This window comes from Pinus tabuliformis, chromosome 9 (genome assembly GCF_031772625.1).
Source record: "Pinus tabuliformis cultivar Carrire ecotype Pingquan chromosome 9, CPIR1, whole genome shotgun sequence".
NCBI lineage: Eukaryota > Viridiplantae > Streptophyta > Pinopsida > Pinales > Pinaceae > Pinus > Pinus tabuliformis.
Genome location: NC_142307.1, coordinates 461665510 through 461693370, shown reverse-complemented (window position 1 = coordinate 461693370; position 27861 = coordinate 461665510). Strand labels below are relative to the sequence as shown.

The 27861-nt window shown below is 35.3% G+C and overlaps 1 long non-coding RNA gene across 1 annotated transcript; it reads left to right on the top strand.

Annotated features, from left to right (window-relative positions):
• Nucleotides 1–13036: 13036 nt before the first annotated feature.
• On the top strand, nucleotides 13037–14255 carry LOC149149193 (uncharacterized). Its single transcript, XR_016263675.1, has 2 exons — nucleotides 13037–13149; nucleotides 13281–14255. It is a non-coding gene; the product is annotated as an uncharacterized LOC149149193 (long non-coding RNA).
• Nucleotides 14256–27861: the final 13606 nt, after the last annotated feature.

Genomic DNA, 27861 nt, shown 5'->3' with positions numbered 1-27861 from the left:
AAACATTTTAATGTTATATATAAAAAAAATTAATATGAATTATCAATAAAATATTTTAATAAGAATTAATATTGATATATAATTAAAAACATATTAATAATAATAAAACTATTTTCTTTTATGTGATAAAATGTTTGAATTTACATATGATGTAAAAGATTTTAATGTAAATTAAATATATATAATATATTATTTAAAAAATATATGTATATATCATTAAAAAAATTAAGTTTTTATGGGTGAAAAGTGTAATTAGTCCTATACTTATTTTATTTATCATTCAAAAATATAATTTAAACAATTAAAAATAATACATTGTATTTTGCATGTGACGAAATTTGATCCCTCTTAGTTCATGTTAGATTTGTAATTAACTTATTTAAACAATTAAAAATAATACATTATATTTTGCATGTGATGAAATTTAATCCCTCTTAGCTCATGTTAGATTTGTAATTAAGAAAGTTAAGTATATATTATAGTTAGATCTAAGATTTTTGTCATCCATATTGTAAATAAATGTCTTTCGCATTAATCACATCATTAGGATTTGGTGGATGTTTTGAACCAACTAATGTGGTTCATCCCCTTGTCATAAGGATGAACCACATTAATTGGTTAGAAACTTAGACCAAATCCTAATGAGGTGATTAATCCGAAAGACATTTATATATAGTATATATCATTTAAAAAAATTATGTGTTTATCATAAAAAATTTAAGTTTTTATTATTGCAAATTTTAATTCATCCTATATGTATTATATTTAGCATTCAAAAATACAATTTAAACAATGAAAAATAATACATTATATTTTGCCCGTATTGATAATTGTTTCTTGTGATTATAAGAAATACAGTTAGCCGGAACTATAGCGATTGATCACCAGCCATGGCTTCTCAAAGTTCTAAATCTGGACACTGCACTGCAAGTCCAATTTACCATGGCTCCTGGAGGTATAATTATGATACGTGAATATTGCTTGTGTTAATAACTATGGCGTTAAATTAAATTTCTGAGGTAGATGCTTATCATTATCCAACCTCTGTTGGATCCTTTCGTCTTTGTGGTGGACTGCATCTGCCCTAATATTCTGTCTTGTGTTTTAACTCATACGTTCGTTCTATTTTCAATTTTACTTAAAAAAAAAAAAAAATTACTAGATCCAACACAATAGTATAATAGAGACCAAGTCAAGACAATCATGGCTTTCTCCTCCTTATTACTTACATGTGCTCCCAAACCAGTTCGCTCAACCTCTGAATCAGAGTACTCAATACTTACTTTGGAAAATATAGTATCAAAAGCAGATCCATAACTACAAAATTTATAACCATCCTCTGCATTGTAGTTTGTGGATAAATTTTTCTAGCTAAAGAAACTCAAATTTTGTTATACGCGAGAAAATGGACTCAAAATATGTATGGTTTTAGTCACAAATATGAAATCCTCATTACTTTCCATAATTATTCTAACATCATTTGGAGTTAATATTGCATATGTGTACGTGAAATAAGCCGGGCTGGAGGCAAAAAGAAATTGTTTAGTACCTACTTCTCTCTGTTGTTCAAATAGGAAAAATGAGGGAAAAAAATAATCATTCAGTTATACATTAACTAAAAAAATTCATAAATAATTAGAAAACTCAAACCAACTCTGGTAAGAGAGTGAATGAGTTGGAAACTCAAACCAAACACACAAATAAAAACACAAGATTTATGTGGTAAAACCTTGATAAGGTGTCAAGAAAACATCCACGGCAAGGGCAAGGGATTGGGATCTCTATTAATTCAACAATCATTCTCCACAATTACATTTCTCGGGCATTCACTAAATCTTGCATTTCAAAGAAGCAAATTGTAAAAGCAGTGACACTTCCTCAACAATTTTCTCCATTATGTATATAGTTTTTCCATGAAATATAATTTCATTTCTAATTCCGCTTTTGTGGTGATGATTCCAATGTCTTCCATGCGGTTGCCTAACTTTCTAACTATCTCCTTCCTTCCAATTCCAACAATTATCTATTTAAAAAAATTGTATGTTAGCAAGCATGTTGGTAATTTGAATTAGATACATAATATATGTTAGTAAGAAAAGGAAAAACACAATTTATTTTAGAATGGGAAAAATATACATATTTGAAAAAGGATTGATATTCATTTAGTAACATTACATTCTAAAGGGGACACACAACAGTGATATTTGATGCTACATAAACACTCCATCATACAATTAAACTAACCACTACACTAAATTGATCCACTCAACAATCAAAATCATTAGGTGTTATTACTACTGAAGAGAAGAAATATTCCATTACTTTAACCTAGGGACTTTCACCCAAAGCCCGCTACCAGGTTAGAAAAGCTTTAAATCCATATAGTTCATCATGAGGCAAAAACAGGGTTATGACACAAGTAAAGAAGAATAAATTGTGCAATACAAGTTGGGCAGAAAATGGAAGTTGATAATTATAATAATAGAGCAAAAACAAGGGTATCATAAGGAAAGAACATGGTGTACACTGTAAATTTGTTAGCAAAAACAAATAATGAATTGCACATAAATAACAAAATTTTATTATACTAGTTTAGAGGGTTAGCTCAATTGGTCAAGTTTTTGTAGCTAAAACACCACATTAATTGGAGGTCATGGGTCAATTATCCTCGACATCGTGGGGGTTAGGCTTTGGTAATAAATCAGCATGATGTGGTCCCTTCAGATGGATATACCCAGATATTTCCTCAGTTAAAAAATAAAATTAAATATATCTGTCTCATTGCAAGCTCACTAGCTCACTTATTGATGACAGGTATTGTTTGAATGGAATGCAGGCTGAGAAAGGAGAAACTTTGAAAATTTTGACTTTGGGTGCTAACAAAGAATATATATCTGCAAGAGATAACATAGATCATGGCAACCATATTACTTCTATTGCAGCTGGAAGATATCTAAGTAATATGAATTACAATGGTTTAGGAGTTGGAGATGCCAATGGGAGCTCCACTAGCTCGAATTGCAGTATAAAAAACATGCTAGGAATTTGGATTTTATGATCCAGACATATTGGCAGCATTTGATGATACCATCAAAGATGGAGTGGAGTATCTCATTTCACTAGTAATGCTTTTATTTTTGAAGTTTTTTTTAAATCAAAAAGAGAATGTGAATGCTCCACTGTATAAGCATAAATTTTTTGGCAACCAAACTCAATAGCATTGCTTTTAATTCAAGGTGCAATTAATACTCCATTTTGTACTCCATTGTTTTTATATGCATAATTAAAATCATCTGGGCAGCGTGAAAAATAAAACTATATTGATTTGTTATTAAGACACCACAGACATGATTATGTTTCCAACTTACTACTTTTCTTAACGGAGTTTGATTGGTTATTAAGACACCACAAACATAATTATGTTTCCAACTTACTACTTTTCTTAAGAGAGTTTCAGGTGATTTGATCACATACTTGTCTCACGGCAAATGCCTCATCTTTGAAAAACATCAACATAGTTATCCACTTATTTAAATGGATGTTATTAATGCCTTAAAAATGAGTATTCCAACACTTGTATAATGGCAGGGAGTTTTTCCTTACCAATATATGCATTTTTCATGAAAAATTTTACCAATATATGCATTTTTCATAGAAAACTTTCTTTTTAAGTTCTAGTTGATATTTATAATTTTTCTACACATTTTCTTTTAGTATTATATGTTTTTATGGTAAAATCTAAGTCTTTACATGTTGGAATCAAACCCTAGCCAAGTAATTCAAATGAAAATGTTTTTAGAATGGTGTAATTGGGATGATCTTAGAGCCTTTAGTCATGACACTTTGACTAAAGTGTCATGATGTATAAGTCCTTTATGGCTTGCAAGGGCACAAGTTCCCTTATATGAACTAGGCTTGCAATTCCACATATTCCTTTTACTGTCCAATCAATTTTTTAGTCCATTCTTAAAAAAGTTAACCCAATCTTAAGATTGACTATCTCTAATATATTTATTTGTGTGACCAAGTGGACATGACACTGATTGAAAAAACCATACAATAACTTATTGCCTTTGAACTGGTACAATATATTAATGTTGCAAGAAATTTTTCAAGTATTTTATCATATTTACTATTGGTAGAAACAAAAAGTGGTATTCCACTCGATTTATTTACTAAACATATTGCAGCTTGGAAGCTCCACGATATTTTAGTTTATTTTAGTTTTTCATTTTCTGACTTGAGCTTTTTTTGACTGTTTAGTTCCAGGGCAGAGAAAATAGTCTTTATCTTGGATTCTTTCGCACTTCCTTCTAGGAAAGAGAAACATTCATATCACATTCCAAAGATGCAAGATTTGCTAAAGGATATATTGACCTAAAATTCGCCCAAATATGTGAAACTATTGCTGCAGATGGGAATTCATAATGGTATAAAAACATACATGCCTATTGGTCCTTTGCCAATAAGTCTTGAATATGTTATAAATAATTTGTCACGCTTCCACAAAAAAAAAAAAAAATTATCTTTTATAACACAACAATGTTAACTTTCCTACCTAAGCATTATTACTTTGACTTACACATTGTTTGATGCATTCAAACCTTACAAATACATAAGCATTGCTAATTTGTTATATTCATGGCTTGATATATGTTTTTATAGTCGCATTCACATATACCTACTTACCTTCCTCGTGATCACGACTTCAATGATTCAGTTTACATTATACCTTAATCATATGTAAATGAAAAGGACATAACCCACAGGCTATGGAAATAGATTATTCGTTGACCCCGCAAATGTATGGTTGTATGCAAATGTTGATAATGGAATGTTTATTACATATCCCGAGAGATCGGGATTGATCATCTGTCCGGCCATCGTATTCTCGGACCAGGTGTAAGCATCCTCCATCGTCCATTTGGAAAGATGAGAGGCAAATGGCAAACTTTCCATGTGCGCCCTGTACCTGGCCCTGACTCCTCGACCTTGTTGCTTTTCGCGCCAGAGAACCTCCATGGTAAACCGGAAATCGAACGGTTGACAAATCTTTCTGCAGATCAAGGGTTCATAATAAGCCACGAACCGGTAATCATCTGGAGGGTTTATAACTTGTCTACACTTCCGGGTTGCCATAATGTTTATTCCATTTCCTCCGCTTCGTTCCAGCTCTGTATCCTCATGGTGCTCCGCCGCATCGGTCTTTTGTCTCAGGCATGCAGAACTGGCCACTATTCATCCTCATGGCTGTTTGAAGGTAAGGTATCCGTGTCACAGAACCCAGGTGCAGCTCGGATATGGTTATTGTTTTTATTTCTCTGCTCTGGATTCATTTACAGTTTGATACCAGGTTTATATGATGCTAACATCGTTGCAGTTTTTGTGTAGGTATGAAACCTTCCACCCTAAAGAACAAGGGTTCCTCTTCCGTTCGTCTTTCTCACCGACAGGTAAACTTCAACCCCACTTTCCGCAACTATACATACAGGTTCTATGTGGTCAGGGTCTAAGTTGTGTTCATCCGCTTGACAGGGGTTCTGACAATGAGTCCCGAATCTGTTCCCTGCACAAGCTCAGGGTCTCCTGAAGGCATGTAGTGTTAGCTTTTTGAGTATTAAAACCCTTCACTAGGAATTCTGAGGGTTGTATTACTGTGGCTCATGAATGATTTACAGTTCTGTCTCAGACCAAGTACTGGCATTTTATTCCTTCTGAAACACAGTCTGTTATTATTTCTTGAGCTCAGCTTCGGCTCGAATGGTTGATTAATCGTTGTTGTTTATAGACAAAGTGACTTTACGACCGTCTAGTCATTTGGTTTCAATAGACCGTGCAATTTGCTTTACAATGATCAATATATTTATTTCCAGGTCTTTTATTGAATGTTTGAGTTTTTACCACAGTTCAGATGAATGAACCTACGGCCATTCGACTCCGGCCTGGTTACCTCCACTGGCTGAGCGTAAGCTCCCGCTGCAATGGTTACCAGGTCAGGGTTTCACCGGCTATAATCCGCCTGAGAGAGCTTGTAACCCTGGTTACCCTGCTCTGTCCTCGGCGTCCATGCTTATGTTATACAGGAATGGTGCATGTTTTATTTCAGCGTTTAGATAGTATGATTAAAGTAATATGAAGTCGTTGCAATGCATTCCGATTTAAATACCCCCGCTGAGGTTCCCCTCACGGCCTTGCGCTAGGGTTTCTATATTTAACACCTTTATTTATTTGTGCGTATAATGTATTACAGTGCGGAGGAGAACTCTAGTTCGACATTGCTATGTATGTAAATGTATATGCTTTAATATACAGATAGATTACAGTTCCTTTTCAGCGTGGAACATATTTGTCCATTATATCTGTAAATGTTACTATATAAATGTTTCTTGGTTCAGTTCTCGAATGCGTCTTAGGGTTTTCCAGCCATCTTTACAGTGCTGTATACTTTCGTTTAATGATGAGGCCTGTATGTTTGGTTTAGGTTCTTATTGCTAATAGTTGCAAATCATTTGGTATGAAATGTGTTTCCTTATCGCAGACCTATCCCTGCATTCTCTGTTATAATACCAAAGGTTGTTATAATACAATGGTAATGTTTTTCTTTATTCTCAGTTATAAAAGAGTAGCTAGTATCGGTCTCTGTTTAAGTTATAGAGTTACTCTCTTTTTTTTATTTATTCTCAGGAAAGCGACAGCTAATACTAGTCTCTGTCCGAGTTATAGAATTTATCCTTCTTTATCATTTATCCTCAAGAAAAGAACAGCTAATATTAGTCTCTGTCCGAGTTAAAGAAATTAACATTCTTTACCTTCTATACTCAAGAAAGAACAACTAATAACCGTCTTTGTCCGAGTCATAGATATTACTCTTCTTATCATATATTTTCAAGAAAATAGCAGTTATTATCAGTGGTTTTCCTTCAACACAGAATAATAACAGAAGTATTTCTAGTAGATGTATGCATTGTGAGCCATACCTTCTCTTCCGCAACCTACTTGTAATTGCTTGCCAAACCTCCCGACCGTAGGAAGAATTCTCTTTGATCTTCCACCCCCAAGCACTTGCAGGTCCTACTCGACCGCAATAACACTGGACTCGCCAGTAAACGCTATCTGATCCTAACCAGACTTAGCGTGCACAGGAAATTCTTTTCCTCTTATGCCATCTTATCCTAACCAGACGTAGCATCCAAAAGAAAAAATGTTTTTCTTTTTCCCTCCTTGCCATCCGATCCTAACCAGACTTGGCAATTCCCCTTTTTCCTCTGGGGTCTCAACTACCTCAAGGTAGTTAGGGTTCCAGCATAACTGACTCATCAGTTACTTAACCAAGATTAATCATAACTCAGTTCCAATAATGTCAACACAATTATTTTTCATTAACACAAATTTAATAACCAGAATATATATATAATTTCAAATAAAGTCTCTTGTTCCATAATTACTTTTATCATTTACCAACATTACTTTTCACAGGGGATATTACATCTCCCCCTCCTGAAAGTCTACATCGTCCCGATGTTGCTGTTTACCCAAAAACAGTCTGGGATAAGCATCCCGCATCATTTGTTCATCTTCCCAGGTGGCCTCTTCAGGCCCAAAGTGCTGCCACTGCACCTTAACCTGGATGATGACCTTTTTCCGCAGCTCGACTCTTCTCTGATCTAATATGTTCACTGGTTCGACCAGGAACTCTCCTTCCGGTTCCACCTGAAACACATAACAATTAAATCAGTTGTTTACTAGTATTTATTTCAGTTTACAGCTTTATGACAGTCTTTCCTCACCTGAATGTCCTGCCAACTTATTACATGTCTAGGGTCATACACATATCTCTTTAAAACTGATACATGGAAGACATTATGAACCCGAATATGGCTGGGTAGGGCGAGCTGATAGGCTACAGGCCCCACTCGTGCCAGAATTTGGAACGGTCCACAAAAACGTGGTGCCAATTTGGCACAGGCATTCCATTGGAGGGTACTCTTCCTGGGTCGAACTCTGATGTATACATGTTCACCCACTTGATACTCTTTAAAGGTTCTCTTCCGGTCTGCAAAATTCTTCTGCCTATCTTGTGCCATCTTTAAATTAGCTCGAACCTTTTTCACCATGACTTCCATCTCTTCCAACATTTCAGGTCCTAACAAGAATTTGTCCTCCGGTCCACCCCAACTGGAGGGTGTGCGGCACTTCCGGCCGTAAAGTACCTCAAATGGGCTCATCTTCAAGGACGAGTGATAGCCATTATTATAGGCGAATTCCACTAGGTGTAGATACTCCTCCCATCGTGTAGGCTGCTGCATCACATAAGTTCTCAACATGTCCTCCAACACTTGATTCACTCGCTCAGTCTGTCCGTCAGTTTGCGGATGATAGGCGGTGCTGAAACTCAACTGAGTTCCTAGACCTTCAAATAAGGTCCTCCAAAAAGCTGAGGTGAACTTAACATCACGATCAGATATTATTACTTTCGGCAACCCATGTAGTTTAAATATATTTTGCATAAAAATGTTTGCGATTTGAGCTGCACGATAAGTGGATTGAACCGGTATAAAGTGAGCTGCCTTACTGAGTTTATCCACTACTACCATTATCGAATCATTATTCTTTTTGGATTTCGGCAAACCGGTAATAAAGTCCATGGTTATGGTCTCCCATTTCCATTCTGGTATGGGTATTGGCTGTAGCAGTCCTGCAGGATGCTGATGTTCAGCTTTCACTTGCTGACACTCCAAACAGCGCGCCAGGTATTCTACAACATCCTTCTTCATGCCTGGCCAATAATACTCCTTCCTTAGTGAGGTGATTAATTTCTGGTAACCAGGATGTCCTGCATAAGGACTTCTATGCTTCTCATCCAAAATCTTTTCTTTAATACTGCTCTGATTGGGTACATAAATCTTCTTTTGAAAACACAACAAGTCGGCTGCATTCAAGGTATAACCTTGTTGTATGGAACGGGCATCTGAATTCTGCACCAAATGTTTCTTTTGCAAATAACTCTGATCTTGCGCCAACGCCACCTCAATCTCTTGGTCAAGAGTGGACCATCCTTGACTGATACCAATCTCGTAAATGCAATGCACTTTTCGACTTAGTGCATCAGCTACTCTGTTCTCCTTTCCCTTAGGTGCTTAATTTCGAAATCGAAATTTCCCAAAAAGTCCACCCATCTTGCTTGTCTTGCATTTAAAGTGGGTTGACTAAAGTAACTAGTCAAACTGTGGTGATCCGTCATTAACAGAAACTTTCTCCCTACTAAATAATGGCGCCACATTTTCAGAGCATGGATCACAGCAGTTAATTCCAGGTCATAGGCAGAATATTTCTGCTCATGCTCCTTCAACTTCCTGGATTCATAGGCAATCACTTTGCCTTCCTGCATTAATACTCCGCCCACGCCCTCCTTACTGGCATCTGTGCAGACTACATATTCCTTTTCGGGATCTGCCACACACAGCACAGGTGCTGTGGTAAGTAAATGCTTGAGCTGTTCGAAGCTCCGCTGACACTCCGCTGTCCACTTAAACACTTTTCCCTTCTTTTGCAAGGAGGTAATGGGGAAGGCAACTCTAGAAAAACCTTCTACAAACCGTCGATAATATCCAGCCAGCCCCATGAAAGATCGAATGTCTGCTACATCCTTGGGTGTAGGCCAATCCATTATGGTTTTAATCTTTTCAGGGTCTACGGCTATACCTTCCTTTGTAATAATGTGACCCAAATACTGGATCTGTTCTTTATAGAAATCACATTTGCTGAATTTTCCATATAACTGATGCTCCCGCAAAGTCTGTAACACTATCCTTAGATGTTCCTCATGCTCTTTCCTATTCCGGGAGTAGATAAGTATATCATCAATAAAGATCAATACAAATTTGTCTAAGTATTGATGAAATACACTATTCATTAAACACATAAACGTTGCAGGCGCATTAGTTAACCCAAAAGGCAGTACCACAAACTCGTAATGTCCATAACGAGTACGAAAAGCGGTCTTGGCTATGTCTTCATCTTTTATTCTAATCTGGTGGTATCCTGATCTCAAGTCGATCTTAGAGAAGATGGTCGCCCCCTTCACCTGATCAAACAGCTCGTCAATGCGGGGTAGTGGATATTTGTTTTTAACTGTTAACTTATTCAACTGTCTATAGTCAATGCACATTCGCAGAGTCCCATCCTTCTTCCGCACAAACAGTACAGGAGCTCCCCAAGGAGAGACGCTGGGGCGGATGTACTTCTTTTCCAGCAGCTCTTGCAGCTGCATTTTTAACTCAGTTAACTCCGGCACACTCATCCGATAAGGTGCTCGGGATACTGGGGCTGCTCCGGGTACCAGCTCAATGGTGAAGTCCAGATCCCTTCTGGGTGGCAGCCCTGGAATCTCTTCAGGAAATACATCTGCAAATTCTTGCACTACTGGTATATCTTTAACAGTTGCAATCTTATCCCCAGAATCTGCAAACCCCACTTGCACTGCATAAATCTGGCATTTATTCCGGACACACTTAACCAGCTGAGAGGCTGTGATCGGCCGAATCTGCACTGGTTTCTGAATGCCTTGAATTTCTTTTCCCACACCCAGCTCATCTCTGTAAGAAACTGTTTTTGTTTTACAATTAATTACAGACCACCGTCGTTCCAACCAGTCCATTCCTATCAGCACGTCATAGGAACCAAGAGGGAGTACATTTAACTCAGTTGTTATGGTTTGGCCAGCTAACCTTAATGGACAATTGCTGACTTTGGTTAATACTCTTCTTTTGGTCCCAGTGGCCAGCTGTACTAACCATGGGCTTTTAAATTTAGTAGTTTGCAAACCACAGCTTTCTACCACTTTAGGACTTATATAGCTCAAAGTAGCTCCTGGGTCTACTAAAACAGAAACAGCGCAATCAAAAATCTTACCTTCGAACTCTATCATCGTTGGCTGGTAATCAGCTTGCCGATCCTCCAGTGCTGCGTTTATTCTGGGCATGGATCGAGCCACATCTCCTACTGTTGAAGCTTCGTAGATCTGGGACAACTGATCGCTGTCCTTCCGATGAGGGCAGTTCCTGATATAATGGGGTCCGCCACAACCCCAACACTGAACAGGTGGCCGAGCTGTGCTTTCATTGTCCAATCTAACTTGCTGTTCACTGTATTTGGGTTCTGCAGGAGGTTTGAATCTACTCTGAGTTTTTGCTGGATTTTTAGTGCTGGCTCCTTTCGAAAATCCTTTCTGAAAACTGCTGCGTGCTCCCTTACTACCCATGGGCATTTTACTGCTTCGCTTATCTGTCCAACGCTTTCCGGGATTTTCTCCTTTTGATTTGTTCTGCTGATAACACAGTCTTGCTTTTCGTATTGCTTCATCCATGGTTTTCGGATTATCGAACTCTATCCTTTCTCGCATTGTCAGAGGTAGGCTACTAACAAATCTTTGTACTTTAGCCTTCTCTTCACGAATATAGGGTACATAGCGAAGCAGGGATGTGAACTTGGTTACAAACTCATCAATGGTCTGCTGTCCCAGCCGCAGATCGTGAAATTCACGTGCCTTTTCATCATAAAAACGTTCTGTCAGGTACTTCTCTTTAAAATATCCTTGAAACTTCTCCCATGTCACATCCTGTTCACTTATTCCCCGCACCATCTTGACCTCTTCCCACCATAGCGTGGCTTTGGCTTGCAATTGGAATATAGCCAGCCTTGCCTTCAGATGATGATCGTATTCGTATACCTGAAAATACTTATTCATATTAATCAGCCATGCCTCTGCAGCTTCTTCAGATTCTCCGTCAAAATGAGGTGGTTTAATCTTCCTGAATTCTCCGTGCAATTCCATCCGGGGTCTTTTGGAAGTCTGATATTCAGAAGCGTTAACAGACTTCTCTCCTCTCGTCTCTCCTCTGTCCTCTGCTTCCTCCTGTTCAGTATGATAGCTCTGTTCATCTGTTATTTGTGCTTGCTCCGGCCTCGGATGTGACTGCTGCTGATGCTGTTTATCAGATAAGCTTTTCAGGATCCTCTCCTGTTCAACATTCAATCTTGCGTTATCCGCACGCAACTGAGCCATTTCATCCTTTAGCTCCTGCAAAGTCCTCAATAGCGTTGAGTCAGTAGTGCGACCTGCTGCTCCTAGCTGTACCCAGAACTCAGAATTCTGTTGAGGTTGTTCCATGTTATCCGGAGGTTCCGGATTCCCATAAGGAGCACTGTTTGCTCTTCTCATTCTGCTACTACCTGCTTCAGAACATCTCATTAAACAGATTTAATTTATCTTGGTGTATTGCTGAACTGTTACCATAATACTGTTTATATTCATGTTGCTGTAATCTTAAAATTTTCCCAAAGGTCACAGAGTTGTAAACCTTGGGCTCTGATACCAATTTGTCACGCTTCCACAAAAAAAAAAAAAAAAAATTATCTTTTATAACACAGCAATGTTAACTTTCCTACCTAAGCATTATTACTTTGACTTACACATTGTTTGATGCATTCAAACCTTACAAATACATAAGAATTGCTAATTTGTTATATTCATGGCTTGATATATGTTTTTATAGTCGCATTCACATATACCTACTTACCTTCCTCGTGATCACGACTTCAATGATTCAGTTTACATTATACCTTAATCATATGTAAATGAAAAGGACATAACCCACAGGCTATGGAAATAGATTATTCGTTGACCCCGCAAATGTATGGTTGTATGCAAATGTTGATAATGGAATGTTTATTACATATCCCGAGAGATCGGGATTGATCATCTGTCCGGCCATCGTATTCTCGGACCAGGTGTAAGCATCCTCCATCGTCCATTTGGAAAGATGAGAGGCAGATGGCAAACTTGCCATGTGCGCCCTGTACATGGCCCTGACTCCTCGGCCTTGTTGCTTTTCGCGCCAGAGAACCTCCATGGTAAACCGGCAATCGAACGGTTGACAAATCTTTCTGCAGATCAAGGGTTCATAATAAGCCACGAACCGGTAATCATCTGGAGGGTTTATAACTTGTCTACACTTCCGGGTTGCCATAATGTTTATTCCATTTCCTCCGCTTCGCTCCAGCTCTGTATCCTCATGGTGCTCCGCCGCATCGGTCTTTTGTCTCAGGCATGCAGAACTGGCCACTATTCATCCTCATGGCTGTTTGAAGGTAAGGTATCCGTGTCACAGAACCCAGGTGCAGCTCGGATATGGTTATTGTTTTTATTTCTCTGCTCTGGATTCATTTACAGTTTGATACCAGGTTTATATGATGCTAACATCGTTGCAGTTTTTGTGCAGGTATGAAACCTTCCACCCTAAAGAACAAGGGTTCCTCTTCCGGTCGTCTTTCTCACCGACAGGTAAACTTCAACCCCACTTTCCGCAGCTATACATACAGGTTCTATGTGGTCAGGGTCTAAGTTGTGTTCGTCCGCTTGACAGGGGTTCTGACAATGAGTCCCGAATCTGTTCCCTGCACAAGCTCAGGGTCTCCTGAAGGCATGTAGTGTTAGCTTTTTGAGTATTAAAACCCTTCGCTAGGAATTCCGAGGGTTGTATTACTGTGGCTCATGAATGATTTACAGTTCTGTCTCAGACCAAGTACTGGCATTTTATTCTTTCTGAAACACAGTCTGTTATTATTTCTTGAGCTCGGCTTCGGCTCGAATGGTTGATTAATCGTTGTTGTTTATAGACAAAGTGACTTTACGACCGTCTGGTCATTTGGTTTCAATAGACCGTGCAATTTGCTTTACAATGATCAATATATTTATTTCCAGGTCTTTTATTGAATGTTTGAGTTTTTACCACAGTTCAGATGAATGAACCTACGGCCATTCGACTCCGGCCTGGTTACCTCCACTGGCTGAGCGTAAGCTCCCGCTGCAATGGTTACCAGGTCAGGGTTTCACCGGCTATAATCCGCCTGAGAGAGCTTGTAACCCTGGTTACCCTGCTCTGTCCTCGGCGTCCATGCTTATGTTATACAGGAATGGTGCATGTTTTATTTCAGCGTTTACATAGTATGATTAAAGTAATATGAAGTCGTTGCAATGCATTCCGATTTAAATACCCCCGCTGAGGTTCCCCTCACGGCCTTGCGCTAGGGTTTCTATATTTAACACCTTTATTTATTTGTGCGTATAATGTATTACAGTGCGGAGGAGAACTCCAGTTCGACATTGCTATGTATGTAAATGTATATGCTTTAATATACAGATAGATTACAGTTCCTTTTCAATGCGGAACATATTTGTCCATTATATCTGTAAATGTTGCTATATAAATGTTTCTTGGTTCGGTTCTTGAACGCGTCTTAGGGTTTTCCAGCAATCTTTACAGTGCTGTATACTTTCGTTTAATGATGAGGCCTGTACGTTTGGTTTAGGTTCTTATTGCTAATAGTTGCAAATCATTTGGTATGAAATGCGTTTCCTTATCGCAGACCTATCCCTGCATTCTCTGTTATAATACCAAAGGCTGTTATAATACAATGGTAATGTTTTTCCTTATTCTCAGTTATAAAAGAGTAGCTAGTATCGGTCTCTGTTTAAGTTATAGAGTTACTCTCTTTTTTTTATTTATTCTCAGGAAAGGAACAGCTAATACTAGTCTCTGTCCGAGTTATAGAATTTATCCTTCTTTATCATTTATCCTCAAGAAAAGAACAGCTAATATTAGTCTCTGTCCGAGTTAAAGAAATTAACATTCTTTACCTTCTATACTCAAGAAAGAACAGCTAATAACCGTCTCTGTCCGAGTCATAGATATTACTCTTCTTATCATATATTTTCAAGAAAATAGCAGTTATTATCAGTGGTTTTCCTTCAACACAGAATAATAACAGAAGTATTTCTAGTAGATGTATGCATTGTGAGCCATACCTGCTCTTCCGCAACCTACTTGTAATTGCTTGCCAAACCTCCCGACCGTAGGAAGACTTCTCTTTGATCTTCCACCCCCAAGCACTTGCAGGTCCTACTCGACCGCAATAACACTGGACTCGCCAGTAAACGCTATCTGATCCTAACCAGACTTAGCGTGCACAGGAAATTCTTTTCCTCTTATGCCATCTGATCCTAACCAGACATAGCATCCAAAAGAAAAAATGTTTTTCTTTTTCCCTCCTTGCCATCTGATCCTAACCAGACTTGGCAATTCCCCTTTTTCCTCTGGGGTCTCAACTACCTCAAGGTAGTTAGGGTTCCAGCATAACTGACTCATCAGTTACTTAACCAAGATTAATCATAACTCAGTTCCAATAATGTCAACACAATTATTTTTCATTAACACAAATTTAATAACCAGAATATATATATAATTTCAAATAAAGTCTCTTGTTCCATAATTACTTTTATCATTTACCAACATTACTTTTCACAGGGGATATTACATAATTTAAGTATTCATAACTCACTATATTTAGAGAATCTAATTGTCGATGTGTAAAATCATCTAATAATTCTCACAACTTAAGAGAAAGCTTCCCTACTCTGGTTTGCTGACAAAAAGAAATAGATACATTACATTACATTACTGGGCTCATGTATTTTTCCTTGAACTTGAGATTCAAGAGTTCCTTCTTTACCTTTATCCCATGGAAAATATTCACAAGGATATGACTGTATGCAAATTCCATGTTAATAGAATTAATTTAGACGCCTCCATATTAGCATCTAATCAGCCTTTTTATAACACAAAACGCGATAGTTTTTTCACTAGCATTCGTTTTTTAAATGTGGTGTTTTATTCACTGTTGTGATCTATCCACCATTATTTTATATTCACGATTGTAATATTGTTCATCATTACTAAATGTGAGTTGTTCACTATTTAGTGTATGGAGATTACTTTCTTATGGCACTTAGTGACTATCTAGTCAGCGTTGTTAATTTTTTCTAGCATCTAATTGGCTTTTTCGTAACACAAAACGCAAAAAAAAATGGTAATAGCTCTATTGGAAAAATAGGCAGTAGAGATCTATTAGAAAAATCCTTCATATAAGTGATCTAAATATTGTAAAGAATTTAATCATGGATAATGACTCAATGGGTTGTTGTAGTATAATCAATAATAATAAAGTATTTGTAGTAGAAGAATGTTTGGAGGCATTCCAATTGTTCAAGAAAACACAACAAATAATTTACAAGTATCCTAAGATGGTTTCTTCTTTGTTAGAGCATTCAAGTTATTAAGAGGTCTTCACTCATTATTCACACATTCAATGAATATATTAGTTGGTTCGAGGGTTTTAACTAAACATTGAAAGATTCCTTGAAGATAACATAATGACTCTTAGTTGCTTGTTAGTTAGGCTACCATGCATCAATTTTCTATCTTAACATTGAAATATTCCTTGAAGATAACATAAGGACTCTTAGTCACTTTTTACTTAGGCTATCGTGCATCAACGTTCTATCTTCAACTATTAAATGCCAATGTTGGACATGGAGATAGCATTAGCAAGTTGACTCTTTAGTCTGGTCACAGTGATAACACATGAACCTTTTATTTATATTTAAGTATTTTTTCCACACATTTTAAACCACCTTTAGCTTTTTGTGTTTATTGATACGATGTTAATGGGATATCCCTATAATGGGTAAGGATTTATGGTTGATTACATCTAGTTCCATATTTCATTAATACCATCATTTTCTTCATTTATGATGAAAATTTTAACTTCATAGGATAAACCACCTTTGGTTTGTGATGGTTATTGATATTATGTTAATGGGATATCCCTATAATGGGTATGGATTTATGGTTGATTACCTCTAGTGTCATGTTTCATTAATACCATCGTCTTCTTTTATGATGAAAATTTTAACTTCATAGAAGAGAGAAAATGTACTTAGCTTTAACTTGATATACACCAAGAGTATATATATATGAATGGTTGTTGAATTTTTATAAGCTTAGGACATAAATGCAAATAAGGACCATTGTGGCAATAAGGTTGGTAAAAATTCAGTTTTTATGATTGAAGATCAACTTAACTGAAAAAAAGTTTCAACAATAAAAATAAGAAAAAAAATTATTTATAATATACAAATAACTCAATAAATTTAATTACACTTTTTTACTAACCAATAATAACAGAAAATATTATTTTGAATATATACACGATATTTATAAAGATCCATTTTTAATTTTGATATATCAAGTATCTTAAGTCTCAATCTAACAATCCTCAAGAAAGATCAAATCTCTTGAGATCCAAAATTTACACTCAAAAACATAAATTTAATATATCAAATATTATTTTCTTGATTATGGAAATCAATTTACATTTTTTTTCTATTTAAAAATCTTATCAACATATTTTTATACCTTTTGAAACAATTAGTAATTTATAATACGATACAAAAAAATACGAAATAATAACCATAAATTATATTAAAGAAAAAAAAAACCAAATAATTCTTTACATGAGCCTCTTCTTGTGGCCCATAAGAAGGGTTACATGAATCACTAATACACTACTCCAAATAGATCGCTGATCATTGGAAATATCAATATATAACACTCACTGAAACTTAATTCATAAAAATAATATCATTTTACATAAATATAAAACCTTAGCCATAAAACAATTTTAGTATTTGTCTTTTAATTAAAATTTGAACTTGATGGTTATAACGATATTCCATCTCATTTATTAAACCAAAATTTAAGAAATCATGTAAATAATTCTTATCAAAATAATTAAACTCCATTTTATCAATATGGGTATTTATCAAGTTCTTTAAAAACAATAAAAATAAAAAATAATACTAACACATTTAATAAGATTTCTAATTATGGGATTCATTTTATTAATAATTATGATTAACGTTTACTAAGGCAACTATAGTTTATTTGACCTTAAGAAAAAAGTGATTAATTGAGATTATTTAAGATTTTATTTATGTGATAAAAAATGATGAAATGAAGCATTCTGAGGTCACTCTAGTTATCCTAACTTATCCTGAGTGAACAAGTCAAGGAGGTTGGTAGTGGGGAAAATGTTATGGAAATTAGAATGGATGTGAGTAAGGGTCGGACAATCCAAGAGAAAGTTATTTTCATCTCCGACTCTCTTAGTATCTCAAAGGAATCATATTATTTCATCCCAAGGAATCTTGGGAATAGACTAACGCATAGTTCACTCCAGAGCTCATGGGAATTAGTTCTAATCCTCGCAATGTTCATTCGATTCTTAGCGTTGGTTAATACTGAAAGGTAATTCTTGTTAGCAAGAATTGGGTTGATTACCTCCTTATCTTATCTTAACTTTCTTTCCCCCTCTAACTCCTTATCACTCCACAATGTATCCTTAAATTTGGAAGTAATTATGTTTTTAATATTATCCTTATTCCCCAAGAGGATATTTTTAATATTGTACTATGAAGGTATTTTTTATTTGTAAATAAGTTTTTTTATAACACCATGAACCATTACCATGGATTATCAATACCACATGCCCAAAATAACATAACTCAATTATAGTCAAAATATTTTTTATATATTTTTTATTTTAATAGTATTTTATGACATACCTCAAGGGGGTTGACTGATCTGACAACCTTGGCAGTAGTGGGTGTTAGAAGGAATGAAGTTTAAAATTAATAAAGAATGTGACAAGGGCTTCAGTGGTGGCCAAGCGAGGTAGAGGAAGCAAGATAGAACAATCAAGAAGGTTAAGGCAGTTTATAAAATTTGGAAGGCTGGTGTTCTCTGCGTCATTTGGCATTGTAGTATGGGAGGGTAGGTAAACTAAGTTACCTCAGTGAAGTGTGCACAAGATCCTTCCATGTACATCTATTATGGTCTTCATGGTGTGACTATGCTATGGTATGACGAAAGGGAGTATGAGTTCAAGTCACCAGTGGTTGCGGTGAAGAGTTGGACGATGTGGGATCCATGTGCTTGGCACAGGGGTTGCTTATGGCCTAGGAAACTGTGCAAAGGGTTGGATTTGTCTTGAACAATATGGAATCCTCTTCCAGTCCTGGTCATACATTTTCAGAAAGGGGCGAAATTTGGGTCTTCCAAGCAAAGGGTCACAACATTGTGTTCCATTGTAGGAAAAAAGGGGGTGTCACTTGTTTCTTTTGATAGGGAGCTTGGTGGTGTAGTTCTCTGTGGTGAGGTCTCTCTACATAAGAGTGTCACTTCGGGGTTTTTTTGTGGTCCTCTTAGGAGGCAGGATGGGTCAGTTGGGCAGTTGGCAAAAGAGTGGGTGGTTACGCCTCTATGTAGAAGTTGAAAAGTAGTTTGTTGGTTGTGCACCTTGGTGGAGGATTTTAAGTGTCATAAGTCTCTTCAATGATGCGTTATTGCAATAAATTGAATCAATAATGGGGTTGTTCCCGGCAGGGAGTTATCCTGAAAGGCATACAGGGTGAGTGATCTAATCTAGCATTATGGTGGGATGAGTCAGTGAACAACACCAAAGAGGAGGAAAAGGTCACAATCCTACATCTTCTGGGATGGTGGTGCAACTGCCCTTGCTTGTCAGAATTGTAGAACTACCGTGGATTATTGCAGACATAATAGATGTCCTGTAGGAGTAGAGATACAAAGACCAAAATGAGATTGTTGCCTACATTAATGATATTCAGTTCAACCAAGGAGAAATCCTTTACATCTTGCCTCTGTGCATCGGAGCTAGCATCAAACCAGTGAAGGGCTAGACAAAATTTAATTGCGGTTGGCTCACATTTATTTGCATGTTCATTAAGGCCCAAGCCACCTTGTGGACCAAGGTTCGATTGATGCACCACATCCTACTTTGTAAATGCTCTCTGCAAGTTGTTTTTTGGTTTTGCTAGTGTTCTTGGCGGTATTTTCTTTTTGTATATGTAAGCCTTGTAGCTATTATCAGTGCATTTTAAGGTTCCACATCACTCTCCTAGCTAACAAATCCAGTTGTAGTGAAGTTGGGAGAGCGAAGACGAATCCACATATTGAATGTAATACTTTTTTTAGGAATTAGTGAAATTTTGTTGATTGACAAAGAAAATAGTATTTTATAACAATTTTTAATTATAGATTTATCTAATTTAGAATAGGAATTTTAAAATTTTAATATAATTATCAATAATTATTAGGTGGATGGTAGAGATTTAACATACATAAAATATTCTAGAATATTTTCAATAGTAGTCATGAATCAAAGCTTGAAAATTATATAAAATTAGCTATGCCCTTTCTTCTCTTTTAATTAAATTAATTAAAAAACTATAAAATGATAACAAGTGTCATATGAAATGAAATGCAATGATTTATCATGTTTTGGGCATGTGGTATTAATAAGTTACGACATTGGCTCATAGTATTACGACAAAGCGTATTTATTTACATGTTAAGAATCTTCATGGGAAAGTGGGGTGAATATCCATAGTTAAGAATCTTATATATATATATATATATATATATATATATATATATATATATATATATATATATATATAATCCCCATGGTCGGTGCTCATACAAACCAAACATGATGACTATAATGTGTTGGTATAGTTTAGCTAGCCACTTGACCTTTCAAGTGCCTCCTCTAGAGTACGTGTACAACCTGATAAATTCCCACCTGAAGATCGTATTTATAAATATGGTGTGGAGGTACGCTTGCTCTACCTCATGCTGTAGGAAAACGATGGCATTCAATTATTATTTGGGTGGGCTCCTTGAACCAATGGGAGAGGACAATGTCATTGTAATGTGACTCCCATCTTTAGATAAGTTTTTTTTTCCTTTGAAAAATATTGCCTACCCCTTTGAGTCTCTAGTGATGCCTCCCTTTTTTCACCATGCCAATCATCCTCATCATTGCCATAAATACTTCAGCTAGTCCGTCTTTGGGTGCAATATGGTTTTCTCAAAGGTGGTGATTCTATGTATTTATCCACCTCCTACTTCATCCCCATCATCCTCCTACGTTTTCTTAGTTACTATGGGGGTAAAGTTAACTGGTAAGGCTCACCTTTATGGTTCGGTTTCTCCAAGTGTACTCTATATTCTTTCGTTCTACCAAATACCATAACCCATTTCATGGAATTATGCCCACTTTTGCTTGTTGAAGACACAAAAGTATTCCATCGCTTGTGGGTGAAGTCTCCAATTGGGGTATGGTGGAGATTTCAATTGCAGGTTTGCAAAGGTTCTTGCTCAATCATTTCTTCAAACTTGGAGTATAAATATGCATGAGCATGCCTTATATAGTTCTCTGTGGCTTCAAAACCAAGTTTCGGATTAATTTCGGTTACACGGTCAATGGGTCAATGGGGAGTGGATTCAAAGTTCGTGGCTCGGGGAAGGATGTATTTTGTGTCATGCATTTTAGTGCCACATCACACGACAATTCACTTCCACATGAGGGCTATGTTCCACTAGTCCACCCGATGGTGCATCCCTCAGTTAAGTTCACTTCAGTGAAAGTTCCCTCCCTTTTCATGGTCCATGATTTCTCTCTGCTTTATTGTGTGGGCTTCTATAGACATCTATGTTTATGGTCATTCAACACAATATGCACTTTTTGTAAATATCTTTTTTTTTCTCATAAACTAGTAAAGCGAGGTCTTAACAACCTTAAAATCATAAACTTGTGTTATTGGTCTGGTTTCCCATCGGGCATACCAATAGAACAAAAAATTCTTCTTTTTAATTCTTCCTCTGATTAATGAAATGTCAAACTTTCAACAACAACAAAAAAAATATTTTTTTTTATAATTAATAAAAATAATAATTTAAAATAAATTATAATTTAGTTAATTTTATGATTTTTTTTAATTTTAACAATGTATGATGTATCATAAAGTGGTTATTTTTATATTTATCATGGATTTATGAGTTTATCAATCATTTGATTTATATAGTTGTATTAGTTAAATTAAATAACCAAAAAAACACAACCATCTTTGAGAACAATCTCAACTTTCTATTCTAGCTACTACTAAAAATATTCAATAGAAATCAAATATTTATCATTCATTTATTAATTATTTGATAATTAAATTAAAATTATAAAATCTCTAATTTAAAACAAGGGCTACATAGTAGCTAGTACGTGCCGCTTAGCTTAAATAAAGCTTAATTAAATAAAAAAATAAAAAAGACAAAAATTTCATCACAAAAATAAAATAACAAACAAAATATTGTATTGTTAAATGCCACCACAAAAAATTAAAAAATATGATAAATTAATCTTGATTATATTAACATACATGTATGTGTGTGTGTTTTTCATTAATATATAAAATTGTTTATAACCAGCCTAGATACATCTTAACACTGGATTTATCAAGTGTTAAGAATGATCAAATGTCTTGAGGTGAAAACCTATTTTTTGAGTGAAAAGCTTGAGGAAGGGTTTGCACCTCGAGAGATTTGATCCCTCTCAGCGCTTGATAGATCCAGCATTAAGATGGATCTAGGTTGGTTTCAGTTGTGTATGCTCATACAAAATTTGTTGAACATCTAATTATTTTGATCATTTTAAATATGTCAAATGTGTCTAAGTTTAATTTGGTCAATTTAATTTAAACTTTGCTTAGTTACCTCAGTTTGTTGAGATAAAAGAGATGTTTGTAACTTGAATGATGAAAAATGATGAATACAAATTCCGCGTGCAAAGTGTCAATGTAACAATTTTGATTGATAGAAAATGTGATTAATAAGAATATAATCAATTACAAACAATCTTCATTTCAATCAATCTAAAACTTTTGTCTTCTATTGTTCTTATTTTCACACCTATTAGTTTTTCCATTTTCTCATATCGATCATATGGAAGAGTAGATGTAATCATAGACCATTAAAATATTTAACTTGAGCTATTGTAGTAAACAACATACCTTGTCTCTGTTGCTCTCTAATATTAATAGTAGTTTTCTCCAAAGTCAATCATTGTGACTTATGGAGTGTTAAACCCAAAGAAAATTTTTATGGTAGTTATTTGATATTACCGCATTTGAATGCAAAGTAATTAACAATGTTGAACGATGGAAAATGGGAATAATAAGAATGTATTCAAATATAAATAGTAATTTCAAGAAGCAAACATTTCGGGTAAACAAACATTTTATTTAGGATTTTAATTTAAGTATTGTATTTATGGTTGAATAACTGTAACACATAAGTCAATGCACATCATGAATAATTTTTATGTGCTTACACTGAGAGAGAGTGTGTATGTTTTGGGGGTGAGAAGGAGAGACGAGGGGAGATAGTGATATAGATGGGGGGCAGGGGAGAGGGAAGAAGAGAGAGGCAAAGATAGGGAGGGAGGAAGAGATATAGATATGGAGAGAGAAATTTTAGAGAGAGAGAGAGAGAGAATGGGAAGAGAGAGAGAGAGAGAGAATGGGAAGAGAGAGAAAGGGAGGGGAAAGGGAGAGAGGGAGAGTGAGATAGATAGATATGGAGATAGAGTGTTTATGTTTAGGGGTTGAGATAAAGAGATAGATGGGGAGAGATAGTGGGAGATAGAGATATAGATGGAGGAGGCGGAGATGTTCTTACACTAAAATCAATGCACAATATTAATCTAATTACTTTTCAATTAATGTACATCATACATCTAGTTGCATCAAATCAGAAATCAACATCTACTCTAAAATGATTGCATCTAGTGCAAACAATAAAATATGATTAGAAATCAACATCTCTAGTGAAATCAATGCATCTAGTGCAAGCAATCAAATAGGAATAGAAATCAATATCTACACTGAAACCAAAGCATCTAATGCAAGCAATCAAATATGAGTAGAAATCAACATCTACACTAAAATCAATACATATAGTGTAAGGTATTAAATAGGATTCGAAATTGACATTTAAACTGAAATCAATGCATCCAGTGCAAGTGATCAAATCGGATTAAAAAACAATATCTACACTGAAACCAATGCATCCTGTGTAAGCAATCAAATAGGAGTAGAAATCAACATAGACACTGCAATCAATGCATCTAATGTAAGGTATTAAATAGGATTATAAATCGACATCTAGACTGAAATCGATGAATATATTGCATGTGATCTAGGATTAGAAATAAAAAACTACATTGAAATCAGTACATCTATTTAAGTGAAAATTCAAACTATTCATGACTTTCTATATCTAACTTCTATGTCTTTATTTGCTTTCTATATCTAACTTCTATGTCTGTATTTGTCTTTGTGTGTCTCTTTCTTCTTCCCTCTCTCTCTACCTTCCATTTTGTGTCTATATCCCTCCCCCTCTCCTTCTCTCTCTTCCCCTCCTTCTCTCCCCCGTCTCTCTGTCTGCCTCTCCCTCCCTTTCTCTATCTTTCTATTCTTCTCTCTCTCCCCCTACCATCTATATCTATACCTCGCTCCATCTCTCCTTATTTGTCTCTCTCTATCTCTTCCCCCTCCATCTATATTTCTATCTCCCATCTATCTCTCTTCATCACTCCCTCTCTTTGCCTCTCTCTTATACCGTCTCCCCCACCCCATCTATATCCTTTTCTCCCCTTGTCTCTCCTTCTCACCCCCAAAACATACACAATCTCTCTCCATATTGATATCTCTCTCGCTCTCTCTCTCTCTCTCCCCCAGTGAATCTTCATCTCTCCCTTGTCACTCCCTCTTCACCTTTCTCTCTCTATTCCTTTCTTCCCCTTCCAACTCCATCTCTGTCTCCTCCCCTCTCTCTCCTCTCTCTCAAGTCCCTCCTCTCTCTCCCCTTCTCTCCCACCTCCCGGTTTGTCCCCCCATCATACACACTCTCTCTCTCCACCCTCCCTCTCTCCTTCGCTCTCTCCCCCTCTCTCCCCCCACCATATATATGTCTCCATGTCTCTCTCATCCCCTTCTTTCCCTATTTGTATCCTCTCCTTTTCTCTCTCTTCCCTTTTCTCCTCTCTCTCTCATTCCATCTTCATCTCTCCCTTCTCACTCCCTCTCTCTCCACCTCTATCTCTCAATGTATTTTTCTTCACTCCCTCTCTTTCCCCCTCCAAATCCATCTCTCTCCCTCCCTCTCCCGCCTACTCTCTCTCCCTTTCTCTCTCTCACTGTCTCTCCAACCTCTATGTCTCTCTCCCCCACTCTATTCCCCCTTCCATCTCACTCTCTTTCTTAAATTAAGAAAGTATCTAAATTAAAAAAAAAAACAAAAACAAAAACAAAAAACAAAAAACAAAAAAAACAAACATAATTGGTTGTAAAATATTAAACCTATATTTTGGATCAAACATGTTAAAGAAACTACAATAATAAAAAACTTAAACTAATCATCCACTATCTTTCCTCTATCATTGTTAATCACTTTTCTTTCTCACTTAGCTTGGATCCTTGGTTAAGATGCATCTATCATGGTTCTTTATAATATTATTTATATTATATATAAATTTCACATATGTATATATAAAAGTATTCTCATTTTTAATTTATTAAAACCTCCATTTAATCTATATGGGAATATTATTAGTAGTGAGTGAGAATGGAGGGTTTAGATATACCTCAAAAGTAATTATATTCTTTTTGCTCTTAGATTTAATTAAAAAATGTTATAAGATTAAATTAAAATAAAGTATTTGTAAAATATTTGATTTTGAAATAAGTTATGGTTTTTGGGCATGTGGTATTGATAAACCATGGTATTGGCCCATGGTATTATAACATAATAATTAAAAGCTTAGATCCATAACATAATAATCAAAAGTCTAGATGGCTCATGGTGTTGATAAGCCATAGTAGTAGCCCATTGTATTATAATTTTCTTCCCTCCTCTCCCACTCAATCTCTCTCTTATGGGTATCGGTCCATGGTATTGTAAAAGAACCTACTAAGAAGTTAATAATATCCATGGTAAATATTCATGATTAAAAATCTTGTCATATTGTAAATATTAAGTTTTTATACACTTATTAATTAAATTTATAGATTGAACACATCTATATTAATTATTACAAATATATTGATTACAATTGTGTCGGCATTACAAATGTTTACTTGTATTACATTTTTTACATTACATCTACGCATGTGCCCTATATTGTGTTGTATACTAACTCTTGGCCCAAAAAGTGAATTTCACATCACACTCCACCCTAAATATTACATTCTACTTAGTATTTTCCCTCACTCCTACAAATTTTATAGTTGAGTTTGTTTATTTTTAAATTATAAATATAAAGAAAAATTACAATAAGAAGTGGACCATTAAGGGGAAATATTGATTAAAATGTAATATTATAGTATTATATTTTATCCAATATAAAATAATACAAAATTGATGGAGGTATGCAAATATATCAGATAAAATGTAATAACTATATTTTTCCCAATATTTCCCCACCTCACACAAATGCCCAATGCCAACATATCCATAAAAATAATTACCTTTACAATAATGTTTTACCTTTATATGCTACAAGGCTTCAACACCACGATTTTCTACAACTAATTATGTATCTAAATATAACATCAAACTAACATGAATCTAGGCTAGTTTAATCCCCCCTTAAATAGAGTATATTCCAAAGAAATTCCATGAGTCAATACCATGGATGTTTAAAACCATTAGTCAATACCATGGATGTTTAAAACCATTAGTCAACACCATGAGTCAATTTCATTTTTTTTATTATTTAATTTTTATAGGGTCAGTTTTTTTTGTTATTTTAATTTTATTTTCACCAAGTTACAAAGTTTACATTACATTAAGCTACACATATCTACAATATTTTAATTCTATTTTGACCTAGTTAATCATTCCCTTACCTTTCTAATTAGCTTAGATGTATAGGTATATTAGTTCAACCTCTCTAGTAGCATACTATAGAAATTAGATCTTGGCTCGATGAAGAAATTACATTTATCCCTCATATTAACAAGTAATTTTTTATTTTTTATTAAATTACTTTATCTCATTATGTAAAGTTTGATGTGAAATGAAAGTGAAAATTCAAGTATTTAAAAATGACTAACATTGATTTTAAATTAACATATTAATTTTTTTAAAACATCTTTAGGCACAACATCCCTTGCATATACATATATTAAAGTAATGTTACACACGACATCTCTTGTATATACATATATTAAAATAACGTTAAGCACAAAATATTTTGCATATACATATATTAGTGACACATATATATAATTTTTTATTTTTTTTAATGTAATGTTAAGTGAGAACATCTCCCTCAAGTACCATCTCTTGCATATACATATATTAGTGATATGTATATATAATTTTTTAATTTTTTTAATGTAACTTTAAGTGAGAACATCTCCCATTAAATTTATTAAAATATGTTTTAATATAATAATAAATCATTTCAAATTGAAAATATAAATAAATGCCACTAATTTTTTATCAAAAATTATACTGAATAAAAAATTAAGTAAATTATACCATGCCTATTATACCATGTCTGCCCCACTTATAATAATATCAATTATTTATTTATTGTAACCATAATCACATAGAAATGATATCTTACTAACCTCATTTATATAAATATGTGCAACTATGGTGGCGGGCAGGGGCGAGGTTGTGGTTACACTGAGAGAGAGTTTGTATGTTTTGGGGGTGAGAAGGAGAGACAAGGGGAGATAGAGATATAGATGGGAGGCATGGGAGAGGGAAGAAGAGAGAGACAAAGATAGGGAGGGAGGAAGAGATATAGATATGGAGAGAGAAATTTCAGAGAGAGCAAAGGGGAAGAGAGAGATAAGGAGGTGAAAGAGAGAGAGAGAGTGAGATAGATAGATATAGAAATATTAGTGAGTTATGATTCATGCTCATACCGCAGGCTTCCTCTAATAAAAGGAAATCCTAGATGACAGAGACAGATAAATGAATGGCTGAAAACATTGCCTTCTTTCAGGGAAGGGCGACCGCTGGTTTAAAA